The 22971-nt window shown below is 35.9% G+C and overlaps 1 long non-coding RNA gene across 1 annotated transcript in view; it reads right to left on the bottom strand.

Annotated features, from left to right (window-relative positions):
- Positions 1-846: 846 nt before the first annotated feature.
- The window catches only part of LOC140247353 (uncharacterized), a 638953-nt gene continuing 616828 nt past the window's right edge, over positions 847-22971 (bottom strand). Inside the window, exon 5 of the long non-coding RNA XR_011902641.1 lies at positions 847-1836. This is a non-coding gene — a long non-coding RNA (uncharacterized lncRNA). The remainder of the gene's footprint in view (positions 1837-22971) is intronic.

The following is a 22971-nucleotide window of genomic DNA, read 5'->3' as shown; positions in this document are numbered from 1 at the left end:
ATGCAATTTGTCAAATTACATCAATCACGACTGGTTATATGTCAAGATTTAATGAAATGTGACCAACACAATTAAGCACAATAACATACTAAAATAACAGAAGTGCATTCATTAAGATTGTTGTTTTGTATTAAAATCAGGAAATGATGCTCTATATTTGGAATCATTTTTTTTAAATACAGCATGCTCCTTGACAAAGGTCTTTCACCATCCAAACAGAATATTCGAAGGACACCATCAGAACACTTCTACTGCATTACTGAGGATTTAATTTTCAACTAAATACAGAAAAAGAAAGTTTGCCTACAACTTACTGTGACAAATTTGTTCTACAATCTTTTCAACACAAATCACAACTCAGAGACTATATATAGAGTGTGTAATGCTCACATTCAAACATATTTGCATTCATTTAAACGTAGCAGCTTGTAATTGAACAGTCATTACAGACTTCTTGGCCAAACTTTTACAAAAGCGTTGTTGCTGTATGCTAAAGCCAAAAGCTTAATGAAAGTGCGACTGGACATTGATAAATTTATCAGTGATAAGCATTCCAGCACTACCTGGAGTAGGTGATTTCAGATAACAGAAGCCATCAAAACACAGTGCTTATTAATTGTGCTGCAGAAAATATTAAATCTACAAGATTTGCTTGAAAACAGGCAATTCCCCATTCGTAGGAGACAAATCATCCATGAAGATTTGGTGAAATCCTTGTTATCTCCTTATAAACCTCTGGTTTAGAACAGAGTACTGAATTTTTAATTATGTGTATGTGTAATTATGTGTTATACTCTTTCACTTTTTTTTTTTTCTTTTCTTTTTTTTTTTTTTTTTTTTTTTTTTTCTCATAGCAACACCTTGCAACCTACAGATGTGATGACTTTCACATTTAGAATGACTCCATGCTGTACTCACTGGTGATAATCCTGCCACACAGAACAGACAAGGTTGGTAAATCCATTTGTTTCCAAGTGCTGGACTACCATCAACTCTGTGCTTATCTTAATCATTTGATTTGACTCTGCTTAGAGCAGGGATTCACAAAAGTAATTGCAAAGGATAGATACATCAATTCCTGATGGGGTTTGTTCGTATTTGTTCACTACTCTTCTTTAAAATGATGCAGCTTTAAGCTTATGATTCCGTGCCTCCAGAAAGAAGTGTATAATTTTATCTCAATACAAGAACATTAGCTATTCAAATCCAAGATGTATAAGAAAAGGCATCTCAGTGGAAAATAATGTAACCTAGAGATCAATCCTTAAATTATTTTTTAGCAGGGGTGGAGGGTGTGGACAGAGGGGAATCAAAAGCTTGTCAATCCCTTAAATCCCCTAAGAAGTCTTATTTTCTTTGAGTTAAAGGTCCTATGTTATATAGCTGATTTTCAAATTTTATGCCAAGTGTAGAGTGCTCAAACTCCACAGTTAGGGCCTGAGTTGTTACAATTCCTTCACGGTGAATTTCTGTACAAAAAGAATTGCTTTCTATAGAAATGCAATCTCTTCCCACAGGCTGCTAAAATTTAAATCTGTGATGGCATCTCTGACAACCAACAAACAAACAAAAAAAGCCCACAAGTGTTGTTAAAGCTAAATAAGCTGCTGTAACAACAAAATCCTTATGGTGTTGAAAAAATAGTGAAATACAAATAAATAAACAAATAAATATGCACAGAATTTTAATCATCACTTTTCAAGTAGGATAAGGTTGCAAGACTAATAAATTGCACGAAATTTCATGTTATCACATTCTTACCTTAATTACAGCCTTTCACCAGTATCTCAGGAACAGAGAACAAACCATTTCTTTGAGTCAAGAGATATATCCAACCTACAATACACAAAAAGAGAAAAAAATGAATGACCCATAATTTCCAAAACTATGCTTTCCTTCTATTATTCTGTGATTAGAAAGTAATACTGAAGTTGTGCTCAATGCTAGAAAAAGGAGAGTTAAATTATATATTCTATGAGGAGATTATAGTCACGTGAATCATTTAGTGAGTTTTACTCTGGGCAGATGATGCAACATGAATGAAAGACTATCTTGTGTCACTAATTCAAGCAGTTGTTAGCAAGTAATCTTATATCTTTGATTTACACATCAGATCTTCTTACCTGTTTTTCACGCAAAGATTTAGTATATATATTTAAAAATACATACTATGCTTCATTATAATATGCATGAATATATTTGTACCATAATAAGATCTGTGAGTTCCCCTTCTTTGGCTGAAACATTGAGTTACTGATATATACATTCAGAGGCAAAACCTGGTCCCTATATACATGGATGCATTAAAAATTATATCTTGAAATAAGATTGTTTAGTCTTTCTATCAATCTGATTTCCCACCAAGACAGCAAAGATACTCCATCCAAGAATGGAAATTTAACACATACACACACACACTATATATATACACATACACATACATTTATAAATATATGCAAGCATTTGTATATTTTTAATATGGTGATATAAAGTGGGGCAGCGAGGACAAAAACCTTCTGATATTATTTCATCTTCACAAACTTTTAAGCCACAGAAGAACAGAAACACAGAAAGGACCCTGGAAGGTCATCTACTCCAAGTCCCCTGCCACAAACAGGGACAAACCATTACAGGAGATGGAATGTATACAGAAAAAGAAAATCTGACACATTATGTTCCTTGATTATACTGAAAATTTATATGACTGCAATGGAAGATGGAACAAGATTAATTATCTGTCCCCTTTCTCTACTTGTTGGCTTTAGGCCCACAGAGATGAAGAGGAACATAAAGACATCTGTCTACATGCTTAGTTTTAAGATGCACGGGAAAAGAAAATATCTCTGAAATAAATATTTTCTTCAGTAGGATATATATATATATATATATATATATTCTCCTTCAGTTTGTGAATTTATCTGGTGATTTTATATGATATATCTGTGAATTTTATTTTTTTTTACTATTTATTTTACACTGCATGTATGAATACTGACTTACACATGTTAAAATACCACCAGTATGATACTGCATATCTATACATCTTCTTTCTTCAGGACGTTGGACTTTATACAAGCACTTACATGGTTACTAACTTGAATTCTTCTATTCATTACTAAAAAGATGCAGTGAAACATTTAGTAAAATGTGTAAGCAAGAAAACCAATTTCATGAAAAGTATTTGTTTTGTCCTAATGCAAATCATAGGTAAGAGCAAGGACATGAACACACACGTATGAGTGTGATGAAGTTATAATGATTTAATGAGTTACAGCTTATCACCTGAGTTGTTTTGAATTACTGTTTGCATGATTTTGAGCTCTCATCTCTTTACAGGTTAATGAAAACCTTCAAATTTAAAAGAAGTTAATTTAAATAAAATAACTTTGCATTCAGTATGGCTCCAGCTGAACATACTGGCAGTTAGGGAGCTTAGCTAAGAGAAAGACGCATTTTATTAAGCCAAAGCAACTGAGCTCTGCATTGAAAGGATACAATCACACTTTACTTCATCACTGATTTCAGTGAATCTACTCCAGTTTCCATTTGAGTGATCAACATGATCCAAAAAATCTAGGGAGTGTTCTTTTTTTATTTTCTACCTTTACATATTCTCTTTAATTTCTATTACTGTGACAGTATGTTTTCTTTTGACTTGCTCTTAGTTCATTCTCACACTGCCTGCACTACATGGCAGTTCTTTAGTTTAACATTAATAAGTGGGAAAAAAACACACACACAAACAACAACAACAAAAAAACCCTCTACTTCATATCTTGGTAAACTCTGATAGACTCCTAAATCTCAACCAGCATTAACAACCGGTAGTGTGAAATCAGAGATTTCTGCATGCTGCACCTACTAATAAATGTGCATAAAGCTAGTGTCTTATTTCAGGTTGGGGTTTATCAACTCTAAAAACCACAATTATGGCTGTGTATTCCAGCTTCTCTCATCTCTATGTGACCAGCCAGAAATGTGAGGACAAAAGTTAGCCCCATGAGTTATGGGGGAATTACATTAGTAAATGAATATCACTGAAAACACAGATTAAAAGAATCCTAAATAAGGTGTTATAAATCCCCTGCTCTCCTGTGCAGTTTCAGTAGGCTCTTTTATACTCTTAGTCCATCTTAGCAAAAAAATATCCCTATGAGATCACTATGTTTCCAGACATGAAATCACTATCTAGGATTTACAGTCCTTTATGAAGGACATAAGAATAGATTTTGGATTTTGTTAATTTCATTTTTAATGCTGTTATCTTACCAAAGAGCTTACAAGTTCTGCTCCACCTTACACTTGCAGTCTTTTAATCCTCAGTCAAACCCACAAGAAGAGACACATTTGAAACCTCAGCTATTACTCAAAAAGGAAGACTGATCATACAATCAGAATTAGCAGTAGATCTGATGGTGTCTAGCTTCTGGGGCAATCTTTTTGTCAGGCAGGATGTTTTTTTTCCTATTACTACCCTCACTGATGATGACGTGTAAGACAAATAATATAATAGCAACATACTTCCACTTCTTCCTTCATAAAATGGGCATAAGGTAATCTCCCATATCTTTTGTGCTGTTCTTTGAGGTCTTCTGACGAAAGGTGCTAAAATAAGCACTATGTATTATTCATATGTTAATTCTCTCTGGCATATTGCTTTCAGTTAACTTCATTTAAGAGCACTGGGAAATCGACATCAAAGAAATGCAGAGTTACACAGAGTGAATACAGTCAGCAGTCGAACAAGCCAGGCCTGACACAGCACTGAGAATCAAATGCAAGCTGAACATAGAAACTCTGTAATCTCTTTAAGACCAGAAAAATAAATTTAGTAAACAAATAAAAGGTCCCACAAAACTTTATAACTTTTCTACAGTTTGCATGACAGTCTTATAAGATTCAGTAAAGAATTAGACCCTCATCACAGAATTCTGTAGTGCAGCTTAAAATAGATCCCTCAGGCTTCTTGGGTCTTTTGTTTTGTTTTGTTTTGTTTTGTTTTGTTTTGGTTATTTTTAATGGTGAAATTATTCTTGGAGAGTTTTGAGATTCTGGTATTTCTTTCAGTCAAGGGAGATTTAGATTGCATGTGAGGAAAGAGGTTATAACAATAAGGGTAGTGATGCACTGACACAGGTCACCCTGAAATGTGGCGGCTCTGGAGACATTCAAGGTCAGGCTAGACGGGGCTCTGAACACCTGACAGAGCTGTGAGTGTCCCTTCGAAATCAAACAATTACATGATTATATGATTATACGAAATATCTTGAGTATGACATTCAAACACTGACTACTACAAGATCTCTCATCACTTCTGTGGTTGTGGTACGAGCCATCAGCCCAAAAATTTTAAAATAACTCATTTTCATTCCATAGGACATTTCTTTACAGAATCACACTTATTTAAAAATCATCTACAAATTAAATATATACAGATATGTAGCAATATTTGTTTCCTTTTACTCATTTCTCTCCTTCATTCTGAAAGACTGCTTTCATACGTTCATATAAAATGAAACATGCTGCAGCAATTTACTTTGAACTCTGCGGGTAAAAGGGAGACTTCACCCCACAGTAGCAAGATCTTCCCAAAAAGCTTTATAGCATAATTTCCTAAAACGAACCTTGAAGCCTAAACTCTCAATTTGGTAAGCAAAGACAGTGTATGTGTGCTTAGGGAAACAATTCATTTTAATTTTGTCAGCAAAATTGTTACAGTAAAGGCCTAAGCAACACTTCATCTACCTGTCACTTGTCTTGAAAGGGCAGATTACTTTTTCCTCAATCTTGGCACATCCAATTAAGGTAGACTTACAAGCCAGGCAGGTGTAAAGTGCAAGCCAGCACTTGTTCACATTAGCAATTATCAATGGAAAAAATACATAAGTACCGAGGCTTGGCACAACAGTTGCCCCGGCAACCGTTAGCACTTAGAGTCCCGGCAGAGACTAACATGACAGTTTGACATTTTTTCCCATAAAAAGATGATTGCATTCTCCCTTTCTCACTGTTTTTCCCTTCCCCTCTTTTTGAGCTGCTTTTCCAAAGCTCTCAGCTATGACCCTGCCTTGTTTAACTCTAGCTACTCACCTAAAAGGTGCAGGGCTTTGGATTGAGCTCCTCTGTTTTGCCAGCCATTAGTACATCCTCTATGGAAACCATGTGTTTACTGCTTATCTGGCCAAATGTGAAAAGGAGAAGGAAAATGTGGATAAGCTGCATTAGTGTTACTGACTTTAGGCAATCTGAGATCTGCTTGTCGGGACAAGTTCATTCCGTGTTATCTTTTTTCATGCTGATAGTCTGCAATTGAGCAGAGCACACAAGTCATTTACAGCAGCTTGCCTTGAAATACTGATCTCTCTTGCTTCATCTTGAACCTAATGTCTCCTTATTGCCTAATTCTCAGAAAGGAAGAGGAAGTCAGACAGAAGGAAAGGTTATGCGTTTCATGTGCATAGAAAAAACAACCTCATTGAGAAACCCAAGTTCCACCAAAGAACTCAGTCCAAGACAGCTCTGAAGAAAGTATGATTTCAAAACATCCCCAAGCATAGAATCATTAAGATTGGAAAGGACAACCAAGAATATCTAGTTGAACCATCAACTCATCCCCACCATGCCCACTGAACATTGCCCTCAGTGCTGCATCTTCACAGTTCTTGAATGCCTCCAGGGACAGTGATTCCACCACTTCCCTGGGCAGCCTGTTCCAATTCTTATCACTCTTTCTGAGGAGAGCTTTTTCCCAATATCCATCCTGAACAACCCCTGACACAACTTAAGGTCATCACCTTTCGTCCTGTCACTGGACCTCAACCTCTTTGCAAGGAGTTGCAGAGAGTGATATAGTCTCCTCTGTGCCTCCTCTTGTCTTCACAATCCCAGTTCCCTCAGCCAGTCCCCACATGATTAGTGCTCTAGACCATCCTTATTCAACACATCCTTGAAGAGAGAACTTGAAGGAAGCTCAACATAATTTTATGCTGTGCAGTGTTTGTGAACTCAGTTGTTTGAACTTGTTAACTGAATGAGCTGCCAGGTCTATTATTTCTATTTGGCATTTTTATCTCAAGCAGGTTTAAAGAGTAATACACCTACATTAACATTTTGTTGGTTAGTGACAGCTGAAGTCTACCCAGTTTTCCTTTTTCTGTTTCTGTTTCTCAGGAGTCATAAATGTCCCTTTTTCTACACAGTCTTTCGACATGCATTGTTTTCATTCAGTTTTATATACACTCTTTAATTTTGTTAATATCTTCCAATTTCAAAAAGTTAAAATGTTGAAGTTCTATACTTCATATAATTATACTTTTTTTTTTTTTTTTTTTTTTTTTTTTTTTTTTTTTTTTTTTTTTTTTTCCCCTTCTCTCTTAATGTATATCATTCCTGTCCTTTAGTTCATTGTGTTCTTACTTGCAGTCAGCTCCAAACAAATGAAGAGAAAGGAAGGCCAGGGGAAAATTATCACATTTTCTGGGCAGAGAAAGAAAGCATTTGGGAAGCTGGGTATACAACAGAAGTTTTCATAGTGAAACTGAGCTGATACTCTGATCCTTACTCATAAATTCTGTATAAGCTGAACAGAAGGACATGCAGAAAATCAAAGTAAACAAACCCCAGTGTTTAGAAAAGAATTCTGCATTTGCTTATTATTGCATATGTTGCACTCTCAGACCTCACAGATTTCAAAAGTGTGGGCTTTAGCTATGGTATTACATTGACCTGAAAACTCAAGATGCAGAGCCAAATCTTACTGCCTATATTGCTGTGATCTGTTCCCATGGGCAAACAGAATCCATGGTGAAACTTGAATTCTGTCAGCAGGATGAAGTTATAATAAATAAACTTAATAAACATTTTACAACATTAAACAAACTTCCACTGCTAGTCAATGTGGCATTTTTGACTAGCATTACATCTACTAGAATGTTCCTAATCATGAAACAAAGTCATACTTCCTCCAGTACAATTGCATCAATTGGATGAGTGAACCAATAAACATTATTACTACTTTCAGAATTTTGGGACTAACAGAAACTTGTTCTTTTTTCCACTATTCTGTGCAATCTCTTCTACGACAACGTAATTTAATTTAAAAATCATGATGCTATAAGTACTTGAGAAGCAGTTACAGCTATTCAGTCAGAGAAAGGTCATGTTAACATAAATATTGAAAAGAATGATAATTAGGCAAGGAAAACAGCAAAACACATTAAGAAGAAATGAGGCAATTTTTAAATGTTAACATCTCAATTCAGAAATGTTTACACTACATTTAATGGCTCCATTTTCAATGAACATTCCAATAAAAATAAAATACTGAACAAAATTATGGAAGACAATTACAGTAAAAATGACATTGTATACATTTTACTATTCTGAGAGTAAATGAATTGTCTAAACCTTGTTAAACACAACAGAATTCAAATAGTCCAAGCATGACTTCCTGCAAAATGTAGCAAAGTACTCTCTTATTAGGATTCAAGCACTTAATCTTCTGTTGATGGTTCAAAAATTGAAATTCTGAATGTTTGAAGTAGTTGCAAAATATTTAATCATGTCTGTAAATTATCCAGCTCATATCGATGTACACTGATAAAGGTATGGATGTCACTGCAATGCTAGTGATTTCATGGCCTGAAACATGCTGTGACTTCGCCCATGGTGATGCTTTCTACACAGTATGGGGGATGGCTTTATCATAATCAACATATTACATAAATTCATCACAATTTCAGCAAAACTGTTAGGCTAGGCTGCAGTTGGACTTGATGATCTTTGGGGTCCTTTCCAACCTGAGTAATTCTATGATTCTGTGATTCTATGAACACATTCCTTGAGTTTACATATGTACAGCTAACTTCCATTCCCTCTGTCTTATAGCTGTTGCCAGCTGAACATATCCATTTTAAAACTTAAAGTAAAAAGCTGAAGTTCCTACCCAGGACTATGTGAATCACCTGCATTTGTGCAAACTACCTAGACACGCCTGTCCAAGTTAGAATGTCACAAGAAGGCACTATCATGGCAGTCATCAAATCATGGCAGTCATCAAATTATGGCTGTTTAACTAAACTAAAAAAAGATGAGAAAAATTAAATGGTAGAAAGAAGTGCAGAAAAATAAAAAAAAATTAAAATCAATTTTTTGAATTATTTTTGTTATTATTTGTACTTGCCAGAATACAGCCACACAATTTAACCTCCAGTCAAAGTAATGATTTTGATTTTGTTTATTTTCACAGAAGAGTCACAATGAATTAGGAAATGGTCACATAGTAGTCGATTAAATCGTTGAGATGGGGCACATTTAACTAAGAATTCTTTCTTTAATTACATCCTCCTACACCCTGTTTTAAAATGCAAATGCATCTACTTAGGTGAATTTACTTTAAAAGGTCTGTTATGTGAGACTGTCCTTATTTTCAAAGACTTGGGATGTTGAAATTTAAATGAAAAACTAAAAACAAAACAAACAAACAAATAAACAAACAACCAGAAGAGACTTCAGGGATAATAGAGCTTTAAGTGTGTATAAGGTATCTCAACAAAAATGTGTGACTGTGGCTTTCATTCCCAGGGGACAGGCTGCCGTGTCCTCAATCAGCAAATCTGACAACAGCATAATGCCAGAAGACATTAGTCTGGGCATCTCAACAAAAGGATGAGAAAGTCCTTTACCAGTGTTGTCAGCAGAATTGTTGTGATTTTAGCAAGGAAAATCCTGGATTTCAGAAAGTCAAGCTACTGCTAACACTTCTTACCACCTTTTTTTTTTTTTTTTTATCTTCCTCTACTTCTGAATTTTAATCAAAAAAAAAAAAAAAGAATGACAAAAGGAGAACAAAAATGCATTCAACTTTTGTGAAATGACAGCAGCAGCAATGATAAAAACTATAGCTATGGTTCATTTTTTCTATTCTTTGGTACAACTACAGTTATTTACCCAGTATCTGTCATTGTTGGGTAAGATTTTGGAATACCTAAAGGGTCAAGTGCTATGATTTCTGCATGTAGCTTATTAAGTTACAAACAAAAACAAATCTGGGGATTTGATCAGTGTTTCACAGCATAGTACCTTCCCGCAGAAACTTGGTTAAAGCGAACTTATAGAATGATTTAATTATAGAATTATTTGAGCTGGAAGCGACCCTTACAGGTCATCCAGTCCAGTTCCTGTGCAATGAACAGGGACACCCCACAGTTCCATCAGGTGCTCAGAGCTACATCAAGCCTGACCTTGGCTGAAGTTAGGAGGTCCCTCTTGAGGTCATCTGTTCCAACCCGTGCTTCAGCAGTGGCACTTAGAGAAGGGAAGGGAAGGGTGATGGAAAGGGGAAAGAAAAGGGGAAAGGAAAGGAAAAAGGAAATATTTCCTTGATAACATAAAGAAAGAATGCAAAAAATATTCCCTACAGTATTTTGAGGCTTTCTTTAAGCCCGAGAGGGATGCCACAGCCTACTAAACCAGTCCTGTGTTTTGCTTTTTGCTTAGAGTTCTGCCAGCAGTTTCACTCAGAATTTTCTGATGTGATTCAAGCCTTTCCTTCTTGCTCTCTGCTCTGTTCCCTTCAGGCAAAGAAATAAAAAAAATAAAAAATAAAAATAAAAAAAAATAAAGTTGTTGTATTTCTTTTCTCTTTGAAAGTCTCTTCTGCATGTTTGGAAATGATTATTCTGTCTTCTTTCAGCATTCTTGTCTCTAGACTAAACAGTCTCAACTCTTCCAGAGATTACACTGATTTCACAATGTCTGCTTGTCTTTTTATTTTATTTTTTAAAATTTGAACCAACTCAATAGATTCATGATAATACCAGGTCAACCCAACAAACTCTTTATAATGCAAATATGCCTTATGTGCTATTTGTTGATTCTTGCACAGGAAATTTCTGTTGACTAACACTATTAAAAATAGCAAGGAATGAACTGTATGATCTAACAATAAAAATTGCTGGTGGTATATCTAATGTGAGTCAGAAGTAATTTGTATTTCTTATGAGAGGTCAGTCCTTTCTTAATCTACATTTCTTAATCTACAAACCTTTTCTGACCCACATATATGAGATTTTCAAATAAAGAAGCATCCATGTTTGTTTTCAACTATCTGTGGGACCTTGTTAATGGAATACAGCTCTCTCTTGAGATCTGGGGCTGGAGTGATGATATGGACTGTTAAAACCTTAACTTTTATGCTTATTTTCAAATCAGGATTTGGTGTTTATGCCAGCCATTTAATATGGGGAAGCAGCCTTTTTCCAAGGGGATTGACTGTGCACAAAACTTAAATCTGTGAAAACGAATCAACTGAATCAGCTGCCGATGACTGCAAAAATGTCCTGGATGCCATTTGCTGTTACCTTTTCAAGCAGAAGCTTGAAATTAGGAGAATTATAGCAAAACTGTCATTGAAGACAGATCAACTGCCCAGAATTTGCAACGCACGCCTGTTCATATCCCTTATGCAAGAGAAAGATAAGTAAAAATATCATAAAATTAAAAGCTAAAAGAGTTTTTTTCCTGGTTGCGGCTTCATCTTATTTATTGTTGATATTTATATACATATATATTTAAAAGCTTAAATCATTTGTTAGCTGTTCATCAAGTTAAGCCATATAAATGCCAGTTTTATTGCAGCTGTTATGGCTTTTAATATTATTTATTATTACTCTCGTAACACCTAGAAAGTAGTACAAAGCTTTAGGGCCTCATTGTGCATCTCTGTACAAGCAAGTGAGACAAAGGCGACTGTTGCCCTAGGGGGCTCACAGCATAGGATTTTGTAAGGACAGAGTTGCTAGACAACCATCAAAAGGGACAGATAGGGTGACAAGGTGATTCAAAAGTCAATATGTTTACTTGAAGAAGCAGAGATAGGTGTGTCACTGCAGAATGCTGTACAGAGATAGCTCTGTCTGCTTCTTTGTGCTTTGTGTCACACCTGTTTGTTGCTGTATGGATTCTGATAAAGCCCCATCCTGTGAAAGGCTCATTGTCATGACATCTGTACAGAGCCAGTGGTGGAGGAAGGCAAATTACTTCCAATAGAGAGACAAGCTCTGGATTTAACCAGCATCACAAGGGAGTGACTTTTGCACAGTCAGAGGAAAACACTGATACAAATAACTCAGTGAAAAATTACCAGCCTCTGTCATGTGCTGTGAAAATCTATTGCTTAAATGAAAAAAATAAATAAATAAATAAATAAAATAAAATAAAATAAAATAAAATAAAATAAAATAAAATAAAATAAAATAAAATAAAATAAAATAAAATAAAATAAAATAAAATCTGCAAGGGACTAGAAAACTTCTTCAGCCTTAAAAGGTCAAAAGGAAAAATAATAATAATAATAATGAAAAAAAGAGAAATGTTTCTTTTTTGCAAGGTTGCGAATGCAACCTGGAAAGTCAAAATCTATAATGGAAACATCTTGTAGAAAATCCTTGACATCTGCTCCATCTTTTGTTTTATTTTTATTTTTATTTTTTTCACAGTGTGGAAGATCTAGGTTGAATTCCTTTGTTCAGTTTGCCATGACACAGAGGAGATGATTTATCAGCTGTCACTGACCTGACTGAGTTTTTGTAGGTCAACCCTAGCATTCTGGTTTCCAATAACTTACAGAGAAATGTGCATCCCTGTTTCATAGTTTCTTACATAGAGTCCAGTTCTGTGGCAGACCCATTTACTGGTGATCAATGCTTTATTCAGAAGGACTCCCTCTATGCCAGTTTACGTTTCCAAATGATCTATTTTCTAAATAAGGTTCTGAGATCAGCTAAAGAAAGTTCAGGAGTAGCTGATGGGCAGAAAAGTAAAATACATGTGGTAATGCTTATGTTCTCAGTGGATGGGCTCTTAGCTACACAATCTAGTCCATTTCCTCAACAGAGAGGATTCTAATTCAACAAAGCAGCAAAACATTTACTAAGATGCTGTTTAATTACAGTCACTGCATGCTAACTTTTAGGATCCATTATTAAGGTAATCTGATCAATGAGAGAGAGGATAACCCAAAACAGCAGACTGAACACAGGAGTGAATAAACTTAAAAAACAGTCTTTGGCACTGAAGGCTAAACTTGGCAAAATAGCATATACTATGTATAGAAATGTATGGTCAACATTTGGTGTTACAGAGGCTTTTGGGATGTTCTTTCCTACAGATCATGCTTCCTCTAGAAGACAAATGTACAAAGTTTGCTAAGACATCTTATTTTCACACGGATGCTTAGCATATTGAAATATGTACATTTGTACAGCTGAGGGAGATAAAGCAGTAGAGAATCACAGAATATCAGAATCACAGATTGAGATTGGAAGGGACCTGTGTGAGTCTGTCTGGCCCAATCCCTGCTGTAGCAGGGACACCCTGAACAGGGTGCTTAGCACTGTATCCATGTGGCTTTTGGAGACTCCACAACCTCCCTGGGTAACCTGTTCCAGTGCTTCCTGGTGTTTATAAGTATATTATCATTTGATTTTGCTTAAATCAGAAAAACCCATGTTGCTTTGAAAAGTGTACGTGAAATTCACACACACACAGATACCCAAATTCATTTGTCCATGTGGAGAATTTATGTACAGATAGGATATCTAAGATCACATATATAGTGCAGATCAAGGAAACACATTTTGAAGAGATGGCATTCATCTCCTTCTAATGCATAGTCCAAACAGGATCACATCCTGAATATTTCAATGCTCTACTTGGTTGCTACAACATAGGAATCTAGAAGCATTTGTGAGGCTTGAGGCTATCCCACCTGGCCACAAGAAGCCACTTCAGAAGAGTTTAGATCGCCCATTACACCCCGTGACAGGCAGATGGTTTCAGCATCAGAAAAGATATCTATACCTGTGCTTAGATAACTGAACTATGTATCATCTGTTCTAGTAAGTGCCTCTCCATTGACTGAAATTATAACTTAATTATCTATAGTACGGGTAGACTCTTATCTGCAGAAATCAGACAGGTGCTTGAAAGTAGTTGGCTGAATCTGAATGACTCTTTAAGAGATAAGCAGAAAGTGCTTTTGTTTATTATAGGAAAAGAACCTTTACTTGAATGATATGGGACAGCTATTTACTAGCTGAACAGTTGAACAACTATTGAAACTAAGTGATAAAATAGAAACTAAAATTATGCCAATGCAATGCAAAAGGTGGATAGATAATGGTGGTATCAGTGAACAACATCACAGCACAGTCATTAATGCTTTAATCTTAGTGTCTTGCAATACTTAAAATAAAGCCTCGGCCCCTGGGACCGAAGACAACAATTTATGCAAAGCTAAATGAAAATAATAAATGGTAACCGAGGAAGCACAAATTATTGGATGCTATGTAGAGTAATGGTTACTTGGAATGTGATTGCTGTGACCATGACTATGATTGACTTGCAGATGAAGATGGCAGAAAAACTCCTTGGGAAGAAGAGAGGATTTAGCTCCCTGAATATCAACCCATGCAAGGCTTTGCTGTCCCTCTGAATGTCTAAATTTTTCTATAAAGGAGCCTTTTCAGAAAACATGCATATCCCAGGATTTTTATCCCCTCAGCACATAGCTGAATTATTCTGAACTATAGAGAAATTGTAGGTAGCTAGTATAGCCTGAGTGCCTGATATTTTTAGTGCTGCAAGATTAGCTTAAACTGGCATCTTGGATGTAGTTTTGGTTTTGCTTAGAACGCTTAACTTAGGGCTGGATCTTCTTTTCAAAGAATATTGAGCATGGGAACACCTTCAAAGATTTATGTGTACTTTTGTACTTCAGTTCTTTGTCCACTATGGATGATCTGTCAGATACAAATGTCCGTACCTCTCAGTGTTTTTTGTAATGGATAAAGACATTTTTAACTGTATAAAGACTAGGGTAATGGAGACTACCGTGGTAAATTAGACAGTCAGTGTCACAAATGAATATGAAAATCAATTCAAATATCAAAATAGAGTATCTTTTAATCTGCAGTGTTATTTGGTTTTGCTGGCTCTGTTATGAAACAGAGATCTACCCTAATTTATTTTCATCATCTTGGCCTTTTTTTGTGCAGTCTGTTCCTCCTGCAAAATCCCAGCAAAAAAAAAAAAAAAAAAAAAAAAAAAAAAAAATTGAATTTACAGTGCATTTAAACTGCACTGCACAGATAATCCACTTGAACTGCTGTCATTTTTACTAATTTTTTCCTCTTAATTCTGGGTCATCTGCCATTTCTAAGCATCTGAGGGGGACTGGAAGAGAAGGAATGCTTCATATTCTAAGACTGTTCTCATAGTTTATTTCGAGATTCATGTTGTCTTGTAACTGTAATGGAGGAGTTCCATTACTGGCTCTCTTCAGCTCTCCATACCCATAGTGAGCCTTACAGATCTTTGCCAAAGGGTTTTCCAATTTTCTCCTTCCTTATAACTACAGTCTAATTCATTTGGGACCTGGTACTTTGTCAGTTTATAAATTGTTCTAATTAACTTGTCATCTGATCTTGGACAATGTGAGACCTTTTTAACATCTTCATTTTCCACCAGAAAAATCTGCTATTCTCATAAATGTGCTACTGTAATTTCTTTTTTGTGAGCACTGATAAACAGTGTAGCATCTCAGTAACATCAAGCTAAATTTTGACTACGTCCTTTAGAAGTGAATAGGTCAGAACAAGATTTTTTGGTGTGTGGCTGATAAATGTCATATCTCACCAAGATGCCATTCTTTTAGTTCCCATCTGGAAATGCTAAGAACACACATATTTTTCTAATGTATATCTATATATATACACACGCATATATAAATGAGGGCTGCTCCAAAAATAATGCCTCCTATTTTATTATGTCAACCTGCGACAGCTGAGGCAAATGTTTATAGCATGATAGTAGAGGTTAAACCTTCACTTCAATATCCCATTACTTTTTGTTTCTGTGTGACAGATGGCAGAAGCCTGAGAAAATGGGGTCTGACATGGAAACACAGATGAAGCAAAGGCATGTAACTGGATTCCTCCACGAGGAAAAAATAAATTAAAAAATAAATAAAAAATAAAATCCACCCATCAATGCTTGCTGAACATTTAGGGAGACTGAAGAGAGGAAGTGAACACAGTGAGGTGGTGGGTGGTGCATTTCAGCAGTGGCAACACTGTGTCACCTGTGCTGGCGCAGATTTTTATGAGTATAGCATGCAGGCTCTTGTTAATTGCTGGAAAAATCACATAGCTAATGGTGTTGACTACGTTGAAAAACAGTGTGTTGTAGCTGAGAGTTTGCTCTATCAGACAGTGCTATTGTACTCTTTGTATTAACTTTAGTTTCCATAGAAATAAATGGGAGGCGTTGCTTTTGGAGCTACCTATGTAAACACAAAAATATGTCTGATATGAATAATACTTATTAGCCTAATTGAAGTATTCACATTGGACAAAGGGATACATGAGCTACACAAATAACAAATGCAGGGATCTGAAATCTCTCAATGTACCATTATTACATATTTGGAAATCATAGATAATAGATATCTCAGAATCTTGTGCCCAGATTGGACTAGATGACTTTTAAAGGTCCCTTCCAAATCAAACAGTTCCACTAGTCAGTGGTTCTAAGTCCATACATTGTTTGACCATCTCATTATACCCCTACAACACAAAATCCCTGAAATTACACAAGCTCCAGGGTTGTTAAATTTTCTCTATCTGAGAATTAGTGGTGGAAACTCGAAGCACAATGCCATAAAATAAAATCAGTTCAGTATTTTTTGGAATTGTTTTTCTGGAAATGGTTTCAACAAAAAGACAATAATTCTGTATATGGATAGAAAAACACATAGAAAAAAAAAAAAGAGAGAGAGAGAGAAAGAAGGAAGGAAAAAAAAAGTGCTGTTGTCTAACTACATTTGTTATCAAAAATATATATACTGTATTTCATTTTAGTTTTGGCAAGTGTTGTAATTGAGGTTGATAGCTCAGTTCCCTCCATTCATTTTTTTATTGTCACCCTGTTTGGTGGGGGATTAGGATGTCCCTGCTCTTGTTGTGGGATGGAGCCACAACAGACCTCTCCTTACAGAAATATATAATTATACTGGAGGATGATAAAGGCAGGGCTGCGATAAGCTAAAAGAAATGCAGCCATTGCTTCTTGAGGAAGACAAGCATGTATTTTTCTAATCATTTTCTTACTTCTTCCTTTTTTATCATTATTATTATTTATTTATTTTTTCTTTTCTTTTTGCATTTCCACACTTTGTTGGACATTCTGAACTCTGGGAAGCTTAACAGTTTTCGTATTGTACTTTCACCTGGTGCTGCGAATAGCACAGCTCACAAACTTTAGTCACTTGGGGATTTCACGCTGAGATTGGACTGTTTTTCAACAAAATTGTCATGCTGCTTCCATGTAAGCTTGGCTTACTGTCCCCCCAGGAATCCACATAGAAGAGAGATTTCCCTAATGTCTTGGCAGTAGGAAAATTTTAATTTGATGTTCAAGACTTATTAGATGCCAGAAAATTCAATCTGAAATCAGTGAGGTGCATGTGTTCTGTGACCTGCTGGAGTGTGGATTGAGGCTGATTGCCTTCCTGTGATTAGGGCATTTCTGAAGACCTCTGTGTACGAATCCAATGGTGGCCAATAAGGATTGCAGTGCATGATATTGCCAAGGTTCATAGCCCATTTTGTTAGTTCTGTAGGTACTGTTAGGAAACAAAACAAAACAAAACAAAACAAAATAAAACAAATCAAGACAAAACAAACAAATAAAAACAAAAACAAACAAAAAACAAACAAACAAACAAACAAAACCAACAAAAATAACTCACCGTAAAAGTGTAGCTTTGAAATAGGTGTACACTCTTTAGGTTGGATACAGAAGCAATGAAATTCAAAAGAGGTGATAACTAATTAATTAATTATTAGCTACAGTGGTTATAATCCATGTAATACTTGGAAGGAAATCCTGTCTGTGGAAAGCAATGAGAGGAGGAAGAAAAAGGATAATACAGACTATCAATAAAAGTCAATAAAATCAGGAACTGTGTGGGAAAAGGTAAGTGGATGATGGCTTTTTATTATTTCCTTCAAAAGGGAAAGTAGAGTGAGACCAGAGAAATGCAATCTGATCTGAGAACAATCTAAAGGAAATTTTTATTCATGCAACATGTAGTTATGCTTTCACACTCATTATGGCAGCACAAGAAGCATAACTGAGTCAAGACAGACCAGAGAAATTCATAGGGCTTTCAGACATCAGAGTTTGGGGGTGATTTCTGGCTTGGGATGATTTAAGATGGTGATGATCAGAAACTGAGAAGACAACAATCCTCTGCATATGCATCTTTCTCATATTCATCTTGACTCTTACTGACTACTGCCAGAGACAGGATTTGGGCTTGGTGAGCTCCATGGTTTAAATCACATATTCTTCATTTCAGTTTAAAAAGCGGCACGAATACTGAAGATTTCCAGCTCCAAATTGTTCTTCTTATGTGTGAAATGCTGCAATTTAATGTATGCTCTGATTTTTGCTGTGCCATACAGCATGATCTCTCACAGCTGGGGGCAATTTGAATATCTAGAAAAGTCAATTGGTACAGTTGATCATTTTTCTTTTGTCTTCTTCAGTTTCTAATGTCAATTTCCATCATTTCAAATAAATGGGCATTTAATAGACATGTCTTTAGTTAGCCTGAGAAGGTGCATGACCCTCTCAAAGAGGAATTCTCTGTTGGTGGTATGCCATGTTGCAAAATGCAATTAGCTGAGCAGCTCTGCTGTGTGAAATCAGTGTATCCCTGACTGTAGAGGCATGTCAGCTGCTAAGAAGTGGAGAAATTGTGTCTCTTCCCAAGAGGCGGGCACGATGGAAAAGCAATAGAAAGATCAGAATGTTGTGATAAAGAAAAACAATAATTTGAATTTTCCTGACTACGAAATATAGAATCTCTACTGATAGTAATGAAAAATAGCATTTTGCATCAAGCAATGCATACAGCTACAACAGAGAAGCCTGACACTTCTTTCTGCCTCCTTGTTGAACTCTTTCTAGTAGGTAGGCAGGGACTCTTCACAGAGGAAGCTTGCAGCCAAATTTAGGTACCAGCTACAAGTCATATCCTCTTTTATGTTCTAATGAATCCACACTCTTACTCTAATTTGCAGTTATTCAAAACATTGAGTATTTGTGCCTATTGGACAGCAATATTTACATTTTAAAGTTTTTAATATATCATTTATTTAAAAGTGAAGCAGGAATTCAAGTTAGTATAACCTAAGAGATTCTCAGTGCCAAAAAAAAAAAATAAATAAATAAAAAAAAATATTTAGTTCATTTCTAGGCTGGATGTGGTTCTGGGCAGCCTGGTCTAGTCAATCGTGACCCTGCACATAGCAGGAGGGGTTGAAACTAGATGATCATGATTGTCTATTTCAATCCAGGCCATTCTATGATTCTATGATTCTGTAACAAATTTGTTTGAACTTTTTTGCATTGGAAATTTTCAACTTGGAAATTTCACATAGAATCATAGAATCACAAGGTTGGAAAGGACCTATAAGATCATCTAGTCCAACCGCCCTCCCTTTACCATAACTACAGAAAACCCCTATATCTCCTAGCTCCCTATCTAGATGCTATAATACATAATACTTTACAAGGTATTTTTGGTAATGTGGCAGTGCATAATGGCAATTTACTTCCCTTTTCAGAAGTAATTAGCAAACAAAAAGAAGATGCCGTTTTCCTAGTAAATCAATAGATTTATAGAACATTTTCTTCCTGGCAGTGATAAAAGAAATGTGACGTAATGCAATACTAATTGCAAGGAAATTAATTGAAAAATTAATGCTAATTGCTAGAAAACAATACCAAAACCAAACCTACTGTAATAACTTCTAATAATAGTGCAAGTACAGTAGGGAACTGAGTGTTGGAAGCCACTCTTGGTCTCTCTATTGGAAAGGAAGTGCTGTCAAAGTAATGCAGAAGTACCTTTGCTTTTCAGAGAGTATTTTAAGAAATATACAAAAGGACTAAATATGTTTGGTAACAGAGTTATCTGTTGGTTTTAATGGCAAAGTCATAACAGGTAATCTAATGCTCTCTGTGGTTCATGTAATCGAAAGAAAAGTTAAGGCATAGATAAATAGTCAAGAAGAATGCGTGGACACTCTAAGATCATTTGCTGTGGGTCTAGGTAAGTGTGGTGTACAACAGGGTGGCAGAGGAGCCAAGGAACAGAAAACACCAAATGAGGAGGAACAAAAAAGAATAGGATCAGTTTTTAGAAATTCAGTAAACAAACTTTGATGCTAAAGTACAGAAGAAGAGCAGATTTGGAAGGAGAGATGTGTTTGCTTGGAAAACCTGCTGCCATAGTGCTGAGAGGTGTAAAAGGGCACAAGGGAAAGAATAAAGTTTCTCCAGTAAGAACTGGAATCTCAAAGCAGTAAACTCATCAGTAACTATCATTTTTAGCAGACAATTAGGAGATGGACTAAAAGAATGTAAGAATGGTTGTTATGCTAAAAACTATTCCTGGGAAAAGTAACTTAGATCCTGGTCTAAATTAACTGTCAAGAAAGGGACAGAGATCATGCAGGCAGGCCAAGAAGATGCTGCAATCAGTATGCAGCTGTGCCATAAAGACTGGCATATTGTTAGGAGGTGAAAGGAGAATGAAAGAGATTTCTATTTGTTGTGAATGTAAAAGGGAAGAGCAAAGCAAGAACTCTGCAATTTGTTCTTTGTTTTTGGAAAGCTAAATGTTTTGAAACATCTCACACCTCTGTTGTGTGAATAATGATTAAAAAAAAAAAAAAAAAAAAAAAAGAAGATATCTAGTGGGTAAAAACATTTCATTAAATTAAACAAAAAGGTAATCACCTATTCTGATTTCATCCTGCTTTCAACACATTTTACAGTAAAAGTAAAACTGAGGATAGGAAAGAAGCAACAACAACAACAACAAAACAACAGCAATGAAACTACACACATTTTGAAGTGGAAAAATCTAAGCACTCCTCTGCAATCAAAATGAAACCTTACGCACTTACCGGCGTACCTTGCCCTCTGTGTGCTGCCCTCACCCCCTGCCCCTAACCTCCCAGGGCTTACTTCAGAGTAAAACATGAAAGGCAATAGGATTTCCTCTCCAATAGCCCGAGGCAGCTCCCTGCTCACTTGTCCATTTCTCCAACCCCACTCGGAGGCAGCCAGCTTTCTTTGTTAATGCCATCAGGAATCCACATAGGTAATCAAAGCTTTTCAGCTATGCTGCTGTTCCCACATGTCTTTGAGCCTTATTCTTGAATAGCTTCATGTTTCTCTTTACCTTCCCGTGAAACTGATGGTTCATAGTTTCTATGTAAAATGCTTGTGAAAGGAGTTCTGCTGCACCTGTACAGCTTTTGACTTGTAGTAGTACAGCAGTCAGAACATGTACACCTGCTGGCACATGTGTATATATATACATTGTACGGATCATGCACCATCACAAAATGATAAAAGCACCAATTAAATAACAATTATGAAGGAATAATACTAGAAGATTCCTTTCTGCAGATGGGTGACCATGCTAAGTGTTGTTATATATCAGTGTTGTCCTTTACATGTAATTACATAAAACTTCTGGATATCAATTCTGTCTTCCACATTAGAAAATAACTGTTCTTTTCTGTATTCAACACCTATTGGATGTAGAATAATATGAGCAACAACCAAGGAACCAAGATTATTTATTGCCTAACCAATCTAAAGCTCCAACCATTACGTAGTTTCATATAAGAAACTCATGTATTTTATTCAGTAGTTATTAAAAGTTAAAAAGATATAGACAGGAACAGTTTATGAAGTATAACTTGCTTATATAACTGACCAGATGGAAGATTTAAGAATTATTGCAAAGAAATCCCTAAAACCTCAGCTCAATGAAAATTTCAGGGGAAAAGGCAAACAGGGTGCAGGTTGTAGCTAGGAACAACAGAAATCACAATGAGTAGTGGTTCTGCCACAATAGCAATTCAACACTAGTTTCTTGATAAACCCCAGCTTTATCCCTAATCAGTTGCCTCATTGCACATCAAATGATAAGAAGCATTTCTAAAATGAGATGATATGGAGCAGGCACAATTTGAGTTAAGATATTATGTCATAGAGAACGCAAATTACAGTGAAATATGTACAAGCATTCTTCTTGTCCTGTTCCAGCTAAATGAACTAAGGAAAAATATATCTACAGAGTGCTGATGAAGACTGATAAACACACATTTGTTAGGAAAATATGCAAATAAAATATACCAGGAAGCTGCTGCCCCAAAACTGGGGTTCTGCAACTATGGGTGCTGCCCTCAGTAGTAGATGTTTTACCATCACACTAGCTCCCCAATGCAATTCACTTATGGCCCACAGATTTCAGGACCCTTATCACTGGAGGAAGGCTAGGAATGGGCATGAGAGAGTGTCATGGTTTTGTGGTGTATGCAGCAGAAGTTGGTGCAAATTTTTCTGCAAAAAATAGCAGGAGGCACAAAATATTCTCTAGGTAAAGGTAGTGACAGTATAGGCTGCAATTTAGCATGGAATCATAGAATCATTTGAGCAGGAAGGGACCTTTAAAGGTTACCTAGTCCAACTCCTCTGCAATGAACAGGGACACCCATAGCTCCACCAGGTGCTCAGACACCCATCTGGCCTGATCTTGAGTGTCTCCAGGGATGGGGCATCCACATTTACAGGCAACATGTGTCCATGCCTTACCACCCTTACTGTAAAAAACTTTTTCCTTATTTGCAATCTAAATCTTCCCTCTTGTAGTTTATACGTATTTTTCCTTGTCTTATCACAGTGGATGCAAGCAATGTATGGTAAGATAGACATTATCCTCTAAAAAGAGAAATACACACATACATATACATATATGTGTGTGTGTGTATATATATATATATTTCATATAGGCAACACAAGCTTTATTGTTTCATTATTCCC

This window comes from Excalfactoria chinensis, chromosome 1 (assembly GCF_039878825.1).
Source record: "Excalfactoria chinensis isolate bCotChi1 chromosome 1, bCotChi1.hap2, whole genome shotgun sequence".
Classification (NCBI taxonomy): Eukaryota; Metazoa; Chordata; class Aves; order Galliformes; family Phasianidae; genus Excalfactoria; species Excalfactoria chinensis.
This window is presented reverse-complemented; position numbering and strand designations above follow the sequence as displayed.